General features: G+C 36.8%; 1 protein-coding gene and 1 long non-coding RNA gene across 5 annotated transcripts in view; one reads left to right on the top strand and one right to left on the bottom strand.

Annotated features, from left to right (window-relative positions):
• Nucleotides 1-13,510, top strand: part of ASTN1 (astrotactin 1) — a 494,085-nt gene that overhangs the window by 26,629 nt on the left and 453,946 nt on the right. The window lies entirely within an intron of this gene.
• LOC141512825 (uncharacterized) overlaps nucleotides 10,856-13,510 on the bottom strand; it is a 56,121-nt gene continuing 53,466 nt past the window's right edge. The window contains exon 3 of the long non-coding RNA XR_012475603.1: nucleotides 10,856-11,026. This is a non-coding gene — a long non-coding RNA (uncharacterized LOC141512825). The remainder of the gene's footprint in view (nucleotides 11,027-13,510) is intronic.

Here is a 13,510-nt window from a genome sequence, read left to right as displayed (position 1 = left end):
TTAAGCCTTTTAGGTCTAATTCTAGAATTAATGCCCCCCCCCATTAAAAGGAAATTTAGGAATCAAAAAAGCCAACTGTGAGGTAGGATTTTTTTTTTGGTTTATTTCTTTGAAGGGTAGATTTTTGAAGCATTTTTCCCCTGAGGTTAGATGAATTCCTGATGATATGATAGGGTTAATACTAGATTGGTCTCATAAAGACAAACTTGGTTTGAACCTTTTTAGAAAGTAGCATCTCTCTTTCTTCAGATTATCATCTACTGTAAGGATAGAAAATTGGCCTCAGTAGCTAGGAGTCTGCCTGGAAACCCTTGAGTACAGAAGAGTTTGTGTCTGGTTTTTTTTTTTCAAGACTTATTCTGATCTAGTCTAATCCCTGTAAAGGACCTCTGTTTCTCCAAATACTGGTGCTGGTGCTCCTCTTCCCCCTATCTCGGCTAAAGGCATCTATCTCCACCTTCACTAACATTAACCCAACTGTTCCTCTTTTCTTCCTGTATCCTCAACATCTCAGATGTATGTTTTATGATTCTTAAGGCATTTGAACATTATTTTAGTTAGTAGTTAGTGATCTTTTCATATTGTAATCCCCCCCCTTTCTGACATTTTGCAACCTATCCTTCTGCCTCCTACATTATTTCTATCTTGGGTAATGAAATTTTTGACAAAGAACCATGTTGTTGGAAATCATCTTTGTTAGTGAAGGTTTTGCTGTAATGGGAAAAGAGGCAGTCACTTTTCCCTGTCCATGATGAAACTCCATTGATTCTACCTAAATTCCATTTATCTGGATATGATGTCATCAAGGGAATCAATCATTCAGAATCATGTATTCAGTGCCTATATCCCAGGTATTATAAATGGTGGCATAAATATATAAAAGAAATAGTCCCTACCCTCAAGATGTATACATTCTCCTAGAAAGTGACAGCAGTGATACGAAATGAAGAGTTTAAAAGTCATTATTTTAAAAATCTTATGCTAGATGATAATTTTATTGACATTGTCCTAAAAAAGTCTACCATATGTGCAGAGTGACAGGACAGGTAGCTTTAAAAAAAGATTTAGCCCATAAGATGGCTTCTAAAGACTGTCTGAACAGAGGAGAAAAGATAATTCTAGACAGAGAAGACAATGAACAGCAACACAGAAGCAAGATTGCACATGATCTGTTCAAGAGACAATGCTCAGACCATTGCCTCTGAATGAATGATTCAGGAAGGGGAATTATTATTGATCTAAGATAGTCATAACACAATATGCATGTGTGTCTATTTCTGTAGACATGTTCATGCTCATATGTATGGTTTATTAAGTAGATATATTTGCTCAGCATGGGTCCAAATTTCCTTAGGGATTTTAAGAGTTCAGGTCTACCAGATTCCTTGGAATTATTTTTTTAAATAATTGCCCACTTCTTCACTGTCAGAAAATTATGGGGAGAGAACATTTTAGGGTTAGGGACTAGCACAGTGATGAGCATCAATATATATCACAGAATTTCAAAGTTGAAAGGGACCTTGGCAGTCAATTCATAAGTGAAAAAGAATCCATCTGCATCATATCTGATGATTCATCACCCAACCTTGGTTTGAAGGCCTTCACTAATAGGGAAACTACCACTTTCTGAAAGAGTCCATTTACCCACTATTAGGAAGTTTTCCCTGATATTTAAAAACCCTAAATTTGCTTCTTTACTCTCCCATTTCTACTCCTCCTACTGACTTTGGGGACTAAACAGTTGTGTGGGATGGAACAGTGGGAAAGAAAATTTCAATCTGAAGTCACAGGATCTCAGTTTGAATATGCCACTTTTTACCTCTGTGATCTCTAGCAAGCTACTTCAGAGTTTCCTTATATTTAAAATGAGGTTGATACAGATGATTGCTAAGGTACCTTCTAGCTCTAGACTCATGGCCCTGTGATATCTTTCCCATGACTCCCATATTTCTTCAAGAAATTGAAATTACCCTTGAATTTTCCCTTCTCTAGGTTAAACATCTTTAATTTCTTTAACTCTTCTTCACTTGGAGATTGATAGAAGCAACTAGCTAAGTGAGACAATGAATATAGAGAATGGGACCCGGAGTCAGGAAGATTTCGAATCTAACTAGTTATGTGACCTTGAACAAGTCAACTAAGTTCTCTGTTTCATGGCTTCCTCATTTGGAAGATGGACATTTTAATAACACCTCCCTCTCAAGATTGTTATGAGAAGCAAAAGGATAATATTTGCAAAGCTCTTTGCAAACCTTAAACCTCTCTTCAGATACTAGTTCTCAGCAAGTACTGCCTTGAACCTTTCACCATATAAAGACTGACTTGAGGAACTGGGATTCTGTAGCATGGAGAAGATCAGAAGTGCTTTTTTGATGAATAGATTGATTGAATGAACAATGTCGGTGTAGGTGTAAAGTGATATGCTCTTAAGAGAGGTGAGTGACAGACAAGCTGTTCTGTGACTTCGTAATCAAACCTTAACACACTGCAGTCTTTATAAATGTATGCTGAAATCTCTGGATTCAAAGTCCTTCTTACAAGTACATTAAGACTTTCCATTCATGGATATTGCTGACAGTGATTCTATAGACTTGAGAGAACCCAACCACAGCACTAAAGTTAAGGCCCCAAGGCAAAACAGAATGATCTGCCATAATAAGTCCTTAGAGGCCTCTAGCTTCTGGCATGCTGTGTAGAAATAGCCATGAAAATAGGAAAAATGGTTTCTGAGGAAGTTTTAGGGATGCTGAGTGTAAGGACTTTGGGGAAAGGGGAGCAAAGCAGTTTTTATTTTGTGGGACCTTCTATGATCTATATTGTTCTGTATCTATATTTACAACTAGAAGGATCCAGACGTTACCAAAGTTTAATGGAGGAAAGCTTTAGGGAGCATCTACCTGAATCCTTTGATTTTGTAGATCACATATCTAGAGCTAGAAGGGACTTAAGAGGGCATCTGATTTGAGACGGTTTTTATAAGGGAAGAAACTTGAGACCCAGAGAGGTTAAATGAGTGGTCAAATATTACACAACACAGTGTCAGAAGCATTCATTATTGGAGTATTTGACTACAGAGTGGGTATCCTTCCCATTGTACTACACTGTCTCTTGCTGGAGAAGAAAATGGCAAATCACTTCCGTATCTTTGCCAAGAAAATTGCAAATGGGGTCACTAAGAGTTGGACATGACTGAAAAGTAACAACCATAAAAACACTGTCTCTGTGAGACAATATCATTAAATATTATAAAGGAAAATAATTTTTAAACTGTAAGTCAATCTTCTTGACTTAGGGTCCTGCCAAAATTTTAGAACATATTATTAAAAGGGTGATTAGTGAGCATCTAGACAAAGGATATGATCACTAAGAGCCAGCTTGACTCCACTGACAAGAGTTCATGCTGAAATACTATCATTTCATTCTTTGACTAGATTGCTAAGCTAGAAGTTGAGGGAAATGTTGAAGATACCATTTAAAATTTTTTAAAGCATTTGATAAAAGTCTTTTGCTATTCCTACATATGTGATATAAAGTTGTGGTCTAGGTGATTTATATACATACATACACACACACACATACACGCAAAATTTGATTCAGAAATGGTTGAAAGAATGGAACTAAGAAATACACAGTGATTTGATTTTATCTTGTAAAAAAGGTCTCTGATGGAGTGTCCTAGGAATCTACTTAGCATTTTTGTCAATGGTTCAATACAAACATAGATGGCACAAATCTCAAAAAATAATGAATGCTTTGCATGCCGTTCATGACCAAAAAGACCTTGCAGTCTAGAACTTTTATTTGAGTCTAATTAGAAGAAATATAATAGAGTTAAAAGTTAAAAAATTAAATAGACTTCATTAATACATGAGATAAGTATGGAATGAAAGCAAGTTGTCTGAATAAAGATCAATGAATTTGAGTAGACTGAGTAACAGGTAAGGAGGCTAATATCATCTTTGACATCATCAAGAGATGCACAATATTTATAGAAAAGGACAAATGATAGTCCTATTGTTCTTTGTCTATTCAGATGACATCTGGAACATTAGGATCTGATGTGGGAGCTACATATTAGGGAGCAGGTTAATAAACTGGAGAAAATCACAAGAGAGCACCCAAGATGGGGCATGACCTTGAACTCATGACATATGAAAATTGATTATAAGAATTAGAGATGCTTAGTCAAAAGAAGAAAAGATGCAAACACGATCTCTGTTTTCAAGTATTTAAAACTGTCAAGAGGGTAGAAGTTGGAGATGTAGGCTAGCTATAAAATAAGACTGCTTAACAGCAGTGGGTTCCATTAGGAGGTTTCCCCTCCATCAGTCTTTAATTACATAATCACCTGCTTAGTGAATTTTTATAATCAGGACTGAACTAAATCATCTTTATGCTGTAATAGAAAGAACTTTTCACTGAGTCAAGTTGGACTTAATAGTCTCTACACTGTTGTCCAATTCTAAATCCAGTTATTCTATATTGTAGTTGTCATTTCAAGGCAGTTAAGGGCACAGTAGATTGCATTTTGGATTGGGAATCAGTAATATAGAAGTTTGAATCTTGTCTCAGAAATAACTCAGATAACTGTGTGACCATGTAGAAGTCATTGAACTTATCAATACCTCAGTTTTGTCCTCAACATTTTCACCTAAGAAAATTGTCCTGGATGGCCCCTCAATTCCTTTCCATCTCTAAATCCATGATCCTATAACGAGGGTTCTAGTTTCTTCCCCCCGCCACACAGACACACACAGCTTTGTGAATCATAGACAAATAATTTTTTCTCTCTCCTGGCTTCAATTTATCCATCTCTAAAATAAATATTTTCACCTGATATTCTTTTATTTTTCCCAGTTCTAAATATCTATAATGATTCTGTGTTTCATCATTTGACTATATAGAAGCTCCACATTTATCTTGGAAATTAAAAAAGTACCTGTTCAGAAAGATAAAATATATGGGATCATAAATTTAAAGTTAGAAAGAGCTTAGTCCAGATACTTCTTTTTATAGTTAAAGAAAATAAAGGTAATTAAAGGTTCAATGATTTGCCAGAATTACACAACTGTTAATTATCAGAAAGAGAATTTGAACTCAGGTCTTTATGACTCAACTCAAATATTCTTCCCATTCCTGCCAAAGGTTACACAGGTAGTAAAGTAGCCTGACTCTGAATCCAGTGTTCACTTCAGTAGAATGGAAAGTGATGCCTTCTTAATTCTGTCCCAAACTGCTACTGCACTTTCTCTTTTCCCAACCCAACCATCATAGACTTTTTTCCAGTCCTTCTAGAGAAGACAGAAAATGAATTGGAAGGAGGATGGGACAAAAAGAAACCAAGCAGCCAGTAGAATGTGGGAGCAGAGGTGGAATGGGAGGGTAGGACAAAGCAAAAATTGGCCTTGGTAAATTGTGAGTGCAAAGTTAATGATGCCTGTGATAGATAAACACAGTTAGTTGAGGTGGGTGTCATCCATGGTCTCAGATGAATCTCACCATCCATCTTACTTCCCCAAGGCCATTTCTGGGAGAGAATATTTAAAGAAATATGATATCCTGAGATACTTAGGAATAGAAATGAGATAGTAAAATTAAAGCTAGCAGTAAGCAGACCTGCCTCTCCCGATATGACTTTAAGAATCCCAAGATGTGAACTGCAATTAATATTGCATGAAGGGGTTGAATGGGTGAGTGTAGAGCATGTAAGAGGAAGACCCATTGTTCCATTCATTTGGACTTCTTCATTATTCATCTACTGTAATGCCTTTCTTGGCATCATGATGCTTTTTAGGCCCCTGTTGTAACTAACAAAGGTATTTAGTATTGGACATTGCTCTCTAAAGACATTGCCCAAACTCATCCTTAAGTTATTAGTTCTCCTCTGAGAGGCCAGATTCTATGGCTTACCTGTTCTCTATGCCTTTTTCCCAACTCTCCCCTGCATTCAGTGTAATGTGCAAGGAACTTATATTTAAACATTAAAAAAATCAATATCATAAGCCGCAGTGTTTCCACAGTTCTTTCTTTACAAAGCTTTACAGACCTCATGCGATTTATCTTTTTAGTTTGCCTGAGATGGGAAGGAAGCAAGGTTTGTTCTTTTTCAAATGGAGGTTTATTGGTAACCTAAATTGACTGTATAGCAGATAAAATAATAATAATAGTAATAATAATAATAATGTAAACAATGTGTGGAAAGGATTATTCGGAGGTTCAAGGGAGATGAAATGTATAAGACATTTGATAAATCTTAAATCCCTATACAAATTGAGTTATTGTCAGTTTTATTTTTACTTTGATACACAACTTTATTGATACAAGTTCTCCCTTGTTGGGCCAATGCAGAGCCCAATTTTTTTCATACTTCACTTTATAAAATTGTATCCCTTCTTCAGTTCTCTGAAAATTTGTGATTTCTTCTCTATGAGCCCTCCTATGCCTTAGGAGACAACTTTTTTGTGAGTTGTTTGAAGTACAGTGGACATCACTCTGTAGCCAACATGAAAATGAGTTCCTCTGAAGTTAGCTAGGCTGGCTGTAAGGTGACAATAACAAAATCCACGAGTAGGTCCAAGTGGGAAGCTCTCCTGGTTTGAAAGGACTCACCATGTTCCTTTTCAGTGAATTTTGAAGTATATGTAATTTCAATTCTTCTGAAATCATTGTGTTCCATGATTTACAGCCTTTGACAAATTTAGATTAAGAAAATACTTGAACAGGAAAGAATAAGGTAAGGGCAGGTGATTGAGTATAAATACAAAAAGGACAATATGAACCTTCAAGAGTAATGTCAGGTTGAAAAAACTTAATATTAGGAAAGACAAGAATTTTCAAAACTGTAAATGGGATTAAAAATAATAGCTCATATCAAATTAAGATTTGTCAAGCCCTTTAAATATATTATTTAAAATTTATTCTTATAATATCCCTGTGAAATAGATTTCACAAGAAGACTTGAAATCTATGTTCTGAGATACTAAGCGATTTGTTCATAGACACTAAGCCACTAAGCTTCAGGACAAGATTCAAACCCAGATCAGTTCTAACTACAGGTCTTAGTATTCATTCATTAAAATGCCTGACTTTGTCCTTAATTGTGAAAAAGTAAGGAATGAGATTTTTGCTTGAAATGGATGGAACATTGATAATGGATGATGGACAGATGGCAGAGCTCAATTCTACTTCCTCTGACAAGGCTAGGAAAAGAGGGAATGTGATGGGTTAAAAGGATATTGCCACTTTGAATAAATTATAGAGAATGGGAGACATATTTCAGTAGAAGATGAACAAATATTGTTTTATATTTGAATAAATGCATTTATTTTTATGCACAGTTATAATCTTTCCTTCCTATTATCCCCCCACTAAATAACAAGAAAAATGAAAAATTCACATCATAAACATATATAAATCTAGTAAAATAAATTCCCATATTGACCATGCCTCCATATATACTTGTGTTTCTGTGGTTTTAATTCATCACCAGTCTGGCAGGAGGTGAGTAGCCTGTTTCTTCTTTGGCTTTCTGGACCTGTTTAAGTCATATACTGAAAGGAGTTCTAAAGGTTTTCTAAATTCTTTTTCCTCTATAATGCTGTTGTCATTGTTGAAACCATTCTAGTTTTTATTCCTTTGCTCTGCATCAGTTCATGGAGGTTCCAAGGACAAAAATTGCTCCAAATTTTGAAAAAGGGCAAGGAGGATTCTTATCTAACCTTGACTTCTCCTAGTAATATTGTGTAGCGCATTAGCGGATTGTTTTGTGATCACTTGGAAATGGGGGTGTTAATCACAACCAGGCAACAAGGGTTCATTAAGAACAAGTCATGCCAGAATAAATCTCATTAAATTTTCTAACCAGACTCATGGACTGATAGGTCAGCGGAATGCCACTGACATTCGTTCTTGTTTCTCCATAATTTTTCCAATGATCACTGATTGGGGTTGAGTTCTTTCAGTAATCTTGGAAGTAATTCATTCCCTTCTGATGACTGAAACTCATTGAGAGTCACATTCTTTTACACCCTCATTTATCTTGGGTTCTGTTTTACTGTAAACCCAGGAAATTCACTTCAATTAAGTAAACATTAAGTCAGTTTGCAATGGTGATGAGGATGTAGAAGGGATTTTTGTTTGCTTGTACTAGATGAGTTTGGGATCTAGCTCTTGAGGTGGCAAAGGCATTTAGCACCATACTTTCACTGACAAGCACTGCCTAGGCCTCAAATACAATACAGAATAAACTTTATCCTACTCAGTTCTTGAGTTACTTCATTGAACCTTAGAGCTAGGGCTAGTTAGAACTTCAGAGACAGTATATAAACCAACCCCCTAATTTTACAAATGAGGAAACTGATGCCCAGGGTAGTTAAACAAAATGACCCAAGGTCATTCAAGTAGTGAATATTAGAGATGGGATTTGAGTAGACATTACTTGATTGATTATGTGATACTGCCTCCTCTTTTTTTTGTTCATGTTGCACATATTGAAGAAATTATTTGACAGACTCCCTGTTGAACTCTGTATCCTAGTCTAGACAATGTGAAGTCATCCACTTTGTTTTTCTTGTGGGTAGTGATCCAGTCTCTTTTGTAATACTGTGAATTTGTTTTTGTTTTAGAAAGATTTTATTATGAAATTTTCAATATTTCCCCTAATCTTGCTTCCCTCCCCCCACCAGCTCATAGAAGGCATTCTGTTAGTCTTTACATTGTTTCAGGGTATACATTGATCTAAGTTGAATGTGACAAGAGAGAAATCATATCCTTAAGGAAGAAAAATAAAGTATAAGAGATAGCAAAATTACATAATAAGATAATGGGTTTTTCCTCTAAATTAAAAGTAATAGTCTTTGGTCTTTGTTCAAACTCCACAATTCTTTCTCTAGATACAGATGGTATTCTCCATCACAGACAGCCCCAAATTGTCTCTGATTATTGCACTGATGAAATGAGCAAGTCCATCAAGGTTGATCATCACCCCATGTTGTTAGGGTGTACCATGTTTTTTCTGACTCTGCTCATCTCACTCAGCATCAGTTTATGCAAATCCTTCAAGGATTCCCTGAATTCTCATCCCTCCTGGTTTCTAATAAAACAATAGTGTTCCGTGACATACATATACCATTCCATTCCCCAATTGAAGGACATTTACTTAATTTCCAATTCTTTGCCACCACAACTGCTATGAATATTTTTGTACAAGTGATGTTTTTACCCTTTTTCATGATCTCTTCAGGGTATAGACCCAGTAGTGGTATTGCTGGATCAAAGGGTATGCACACTTTTGTTGCCCTTTGGGCATGATTCCAAATTGCTCTCCAGAAGGATTGGTCAAGTTCACAGTTCCACCAACAATGTATTAGTGTCCCAGATTTTCCACATCCCTTCTTTTGGGGGGGGGTTGCAAGGCAAATGGGGTTAAGTCGCTTGCCCAAGGCCACACAGCTAGGTAATTAATAAGTGTCTGAGACAGGATTTGAACCCAGGTACTCCTGACTCCAGGACTGGTGCTCTATCCACTGCACCACCTGGCCACCCCTTCCACATCCCTTCTAACATTGATCATTGTCCTTTCTGGTCATATTAGCCAGTCTGAGGGGTGTGAGGTGGCACCTCAGAATACTGTGAATTTTAATAGAGTCATGCTATTCCAGAGAATGATGCAAAATCTGCAAAAGGTAGACTATGAAGAATTTTTTATTCCAATAAAAATAAAGTAATATTCACTGTATTGTAGACTCTTCCCAAATCGAGTAGTGTTAAAGACAAAAACTCCAGGGGTAGAAGATGAATGTGTTATAACCAGATCAGAACTGCAGGCACTGATTAAAATTATGTGATTGAGAGTGACAAAATAATGACTGCTAGAAAGAAGACCAGCCCGATGCTGCTGTACTTGTCTAGTTGCACATTTCAGGAACAAGGAGACATCAGTAAAATTAAAATGTAACCACTTTAGAATAGATAAAAGGAAATTCTTATATTTGCAATCAATTACTAATCTGTGGATCTCAGCACTGCTTGGGAGCAAGGAGGCAGGCAACTGAGTATGACCTAATGAAATATTAATCAAGCTCAGAGGAGCATGCTGCTGAATGAAGCAGTGAATCTTACCTCCATTTTTTCCACAAACTTGTGTAATTTATGGCAAATCAAAGCATCTGGTTTTACCTCAATTCTTTTTATCTCAGAAATAGAGATAAAGCAGCCCTTCCAAATACCAACTTGCCTGTTCTCCCATTCTAATTCAAACCATGACTGTTTTGGGATAAACAGAACAGTCCATATTATTAATTACAATTTGATTGTGTAGTCTTCTTTACAAATTGTATTAGAGTAAGGGGATTTGATGGGCACAGTTTCTGCTCTCTCTCTACAGGCTCATCTCCTGAACAGGATTTACCTAGATCTTAAGCAAAGGTAACTTGAGCTCTCACTGTTAAAATGGAGATAGTTCAGTACCATGAAGTACATTAGGATGGGATTTATAGTCTCGCACCCTAAAAAATAAAATCAGACTTTGGGTGAAATCCAGACCTTTGAGCCGTCTTTATAAGAAGAATCTTTTCTGGATACCTTAAATACATAGCTTAGGTAATTAAATTACCATGAGGACCAGCACCTCTGGTGTGAGGGGTTGTTGAGCCCTTTTGAAGGCTCCACATTTGGTGACTCTAGTCATCATCAACTCTCAACTATGATTCTAAGAAACTCTAGCATGTGCAGCTGCCACATCCTGGTTAACTGAGTAAGGGCTGAGGTTGTAGGGATGGGCTGGGGTTGCAGAGAACTATGGGCCTCCATTCAATCAATGAGTTGGGGGAGAGTGAAGACTTCTCCCAGGAGAATGGACAGGTGACAGTAATTTATTCCAATGGTCAAGAAGACAGCTGAAGTAGGCACTGTGAGAGTTCTTCAAGCTCAGTCAGGTATTAAAGATGCTAAGATCATCCAATGCATCCCATGTCATCGCCATTCATCCTACTTTTGTCTTTTGTCTTGCCACTGGACTTTGATGACTCTGGAAGAGAGAGTAAGGTGATGACTGTGTAACTCTGACTCATTTGTTTTTGTTTTGTGCAAGACAATGGGGTTAAGTGACTTTCCAAGATCATATAACTAGGTAATGCCTAAGTCTGAATTTGAACTCAGGTCCTCCTGACTCCAGAGCCATCCACTTGACCACCTAGCTGCCCCAACTATGACTCATTTTAATTCAGTTCAAACATGATTCATGATATCATCCTCTGAAGTCATCGGTCCTCTTCAAAAATGGAGGACCAATAAAAATAGAATTATTGGTCTAGAACTGGAAGAATCCTTAGATGTGATGTAGTCAACCTAAACCATCAGAAACTTGAGACAGTGGTATCTGGAAGTTAGACAAGTAATAAGGGTTAGAGGTAGAATTAGGAAAAAATGGAATGAGTTATAACTAGTAAGCGACAAAGCTAGAATTTGAGCCAGGGGTCTCCAACTCCTGAATCATAGGAAAGATGAAAATAAAACACCGGGAGTAGCTAGCTAGGTGGCACTAGCTCTGGAGTCAAGTGAACCTGAGTTCAAATCTGGCCTCATATACTCACAAGTGTGACCCTGGACAAGTTACTTAAAATCAATTGCCTCCAAAAGAAAAAAAGGAAATGAAATACCAGACACCAAAGACATCTTCCCAGAAATTTTAGAAGTACTATTAAGGCACAAATTAACAGAGTAGTAGATAGAATCTTGGTTTGGAATAAGACCCAAGAATAAATTGTTTAACCCAAGACTCCTATACCTTCTGGTCCACCCTCACCCTTTTAACAAGCTTTATGTACTGTCTTGCCTAATTTGAATGTAAGCTTCTTGAGGACTAGGATTCTCCCTTTTTGTTTGTATTTGCATTTTCAGAATTAAGCACAGTGACTGGCACATAATAAGCAATTAACATCTGTATCTGTCGTTTCTTTGGTCTGGCTATCTGCACAAGAACAAGTCACTTAACCTCAAACTCTGGTTTCTTCAACTGAAAATTCTAGTATTGTCTGACTCTTTTGAAATCCCATTTGGAGTTTTCTTGGCAAAGGTACTGTAGTGGTTTTGACCATTTCCCCCCAGCTTATTTAACAAATGAGAAACTGAGGCAAATAGGGCAAAATGACTTGCCTAGGGTCATACAGCAAATAAATTTGAACTCAGGAAAATGAATCTTCCTGACTTCAGACCCAGCCTTCGTATCCAGTGAAGCCACCTAATTTCCCCATCTGTAAATTGGGGTTTTGTACTAATTCTAGAACATTCTTTTAAACTTCCAAGGCTATTGTGATATAAAAAATGAGATGATTAATTTATCAGTCAATAAATGTTTGTTAAGATAATATTATTAGGTGCTTTGTAAACCCTAGAGTGAGATATAAATATCATGATCATTATTTTTATTCCAACATTGATAGCTCTTAATAACTAACTACAAAAGCATATTTTATTCAGTGATGATTTGAGAGTCTAGTCAAATTAGCTAGATTGGTGACAATTCACAGTGTTTCCTCACTTTTCATCCTTTGTGCATGCATAAAGATATGAATCATCTCTACCCAGGCATATTTGTGTTTAACAATTTATACAATGTCAAATCTCTGGAGTGCTCTGTTGCTGATGTCCAGAATACCTGACCAGCTCCCCAAGTTTGATGGAAACTGAAGAGAAATTAAAACACATGGTATCCGCTTGTATAAATGTTGCTTCATTTTGCTCTGTTTCCCTAAGAGATTTTAGTATCCAATCCCAGATGGGTTACAGCTGTCTCCCGGCTTGCACTCAGACATTGGCAGAATTCTGAATCATTGCTTCGATATTCTAGTTTTTGACATTCTACTGAGATAAACATCTTAATGGTAAACTCAGAAGCTGTGATACAGTCTCTGACCCCCTGGTGGGTGGGGCATAGGAGATGGAAAAGTAGCAAGGGAAGACAAAGATAGCTAGTTTTACAAGAGTAAGGATGGGGGGAAATGCAAAGTGATGATTCCTCCAGGAAGACTTCTTACAGAATTATAGAATTCATAGATGAAATAACTTTAAATATCAAGCTGTATTTGTAGAAAGAAGAGGATTGAAAAAATGGGTAGGACCATTGCTCTAATGTTGGGGATTGATAATTAATTATGGAGAGAAGGAAAATCTGACTTTGATTTTGGTGCTTTTTGTTTCTGAATGATTTTTGGATTGGAAAAGAGGGAATGAAAATGACTGAATGGCATTGTTCCTCAAAATAAATGGGGATATAGAAAAGAGGGCATTTCATTGCCATAGAGGAATTCTTATCTTTAGAACCAGCAGAATCGCATTCCAAATGCTCAGAGATCTGGCAGATAGGATTTCTAAGCTAATAATTGTGATTTCTGAAAGAATGTAGATTAGGGAGAGCACTGCAGATGCAGAATTAAAGAGAGACAATACCTCTATTTTGAGAGAGACAGACAGAAAGAGAGAGAGAGAGAGAGAGAAGGAAGGAGGAAGAGGA

Source organism: Macrotis lagotis, chromosome 2, assembly GCF_037893015.1.
Source record: "Macrotis lagotis isolate mMagLag1 chromosome 2, bilby.v1.9.chrom.fasta, whole genome shotgun sequence".
Lineage (NCBI taxonomy): Eukaryota > Metazoa > Chordata > Mammalia > Peramelemorphia > Peramelidae > Macrotis > Macrotis lagotis.
Note: the sequence above shows the minus strand (reverse complement) of the source record. Positions and strands in the feature narration are given on the sequence as shown.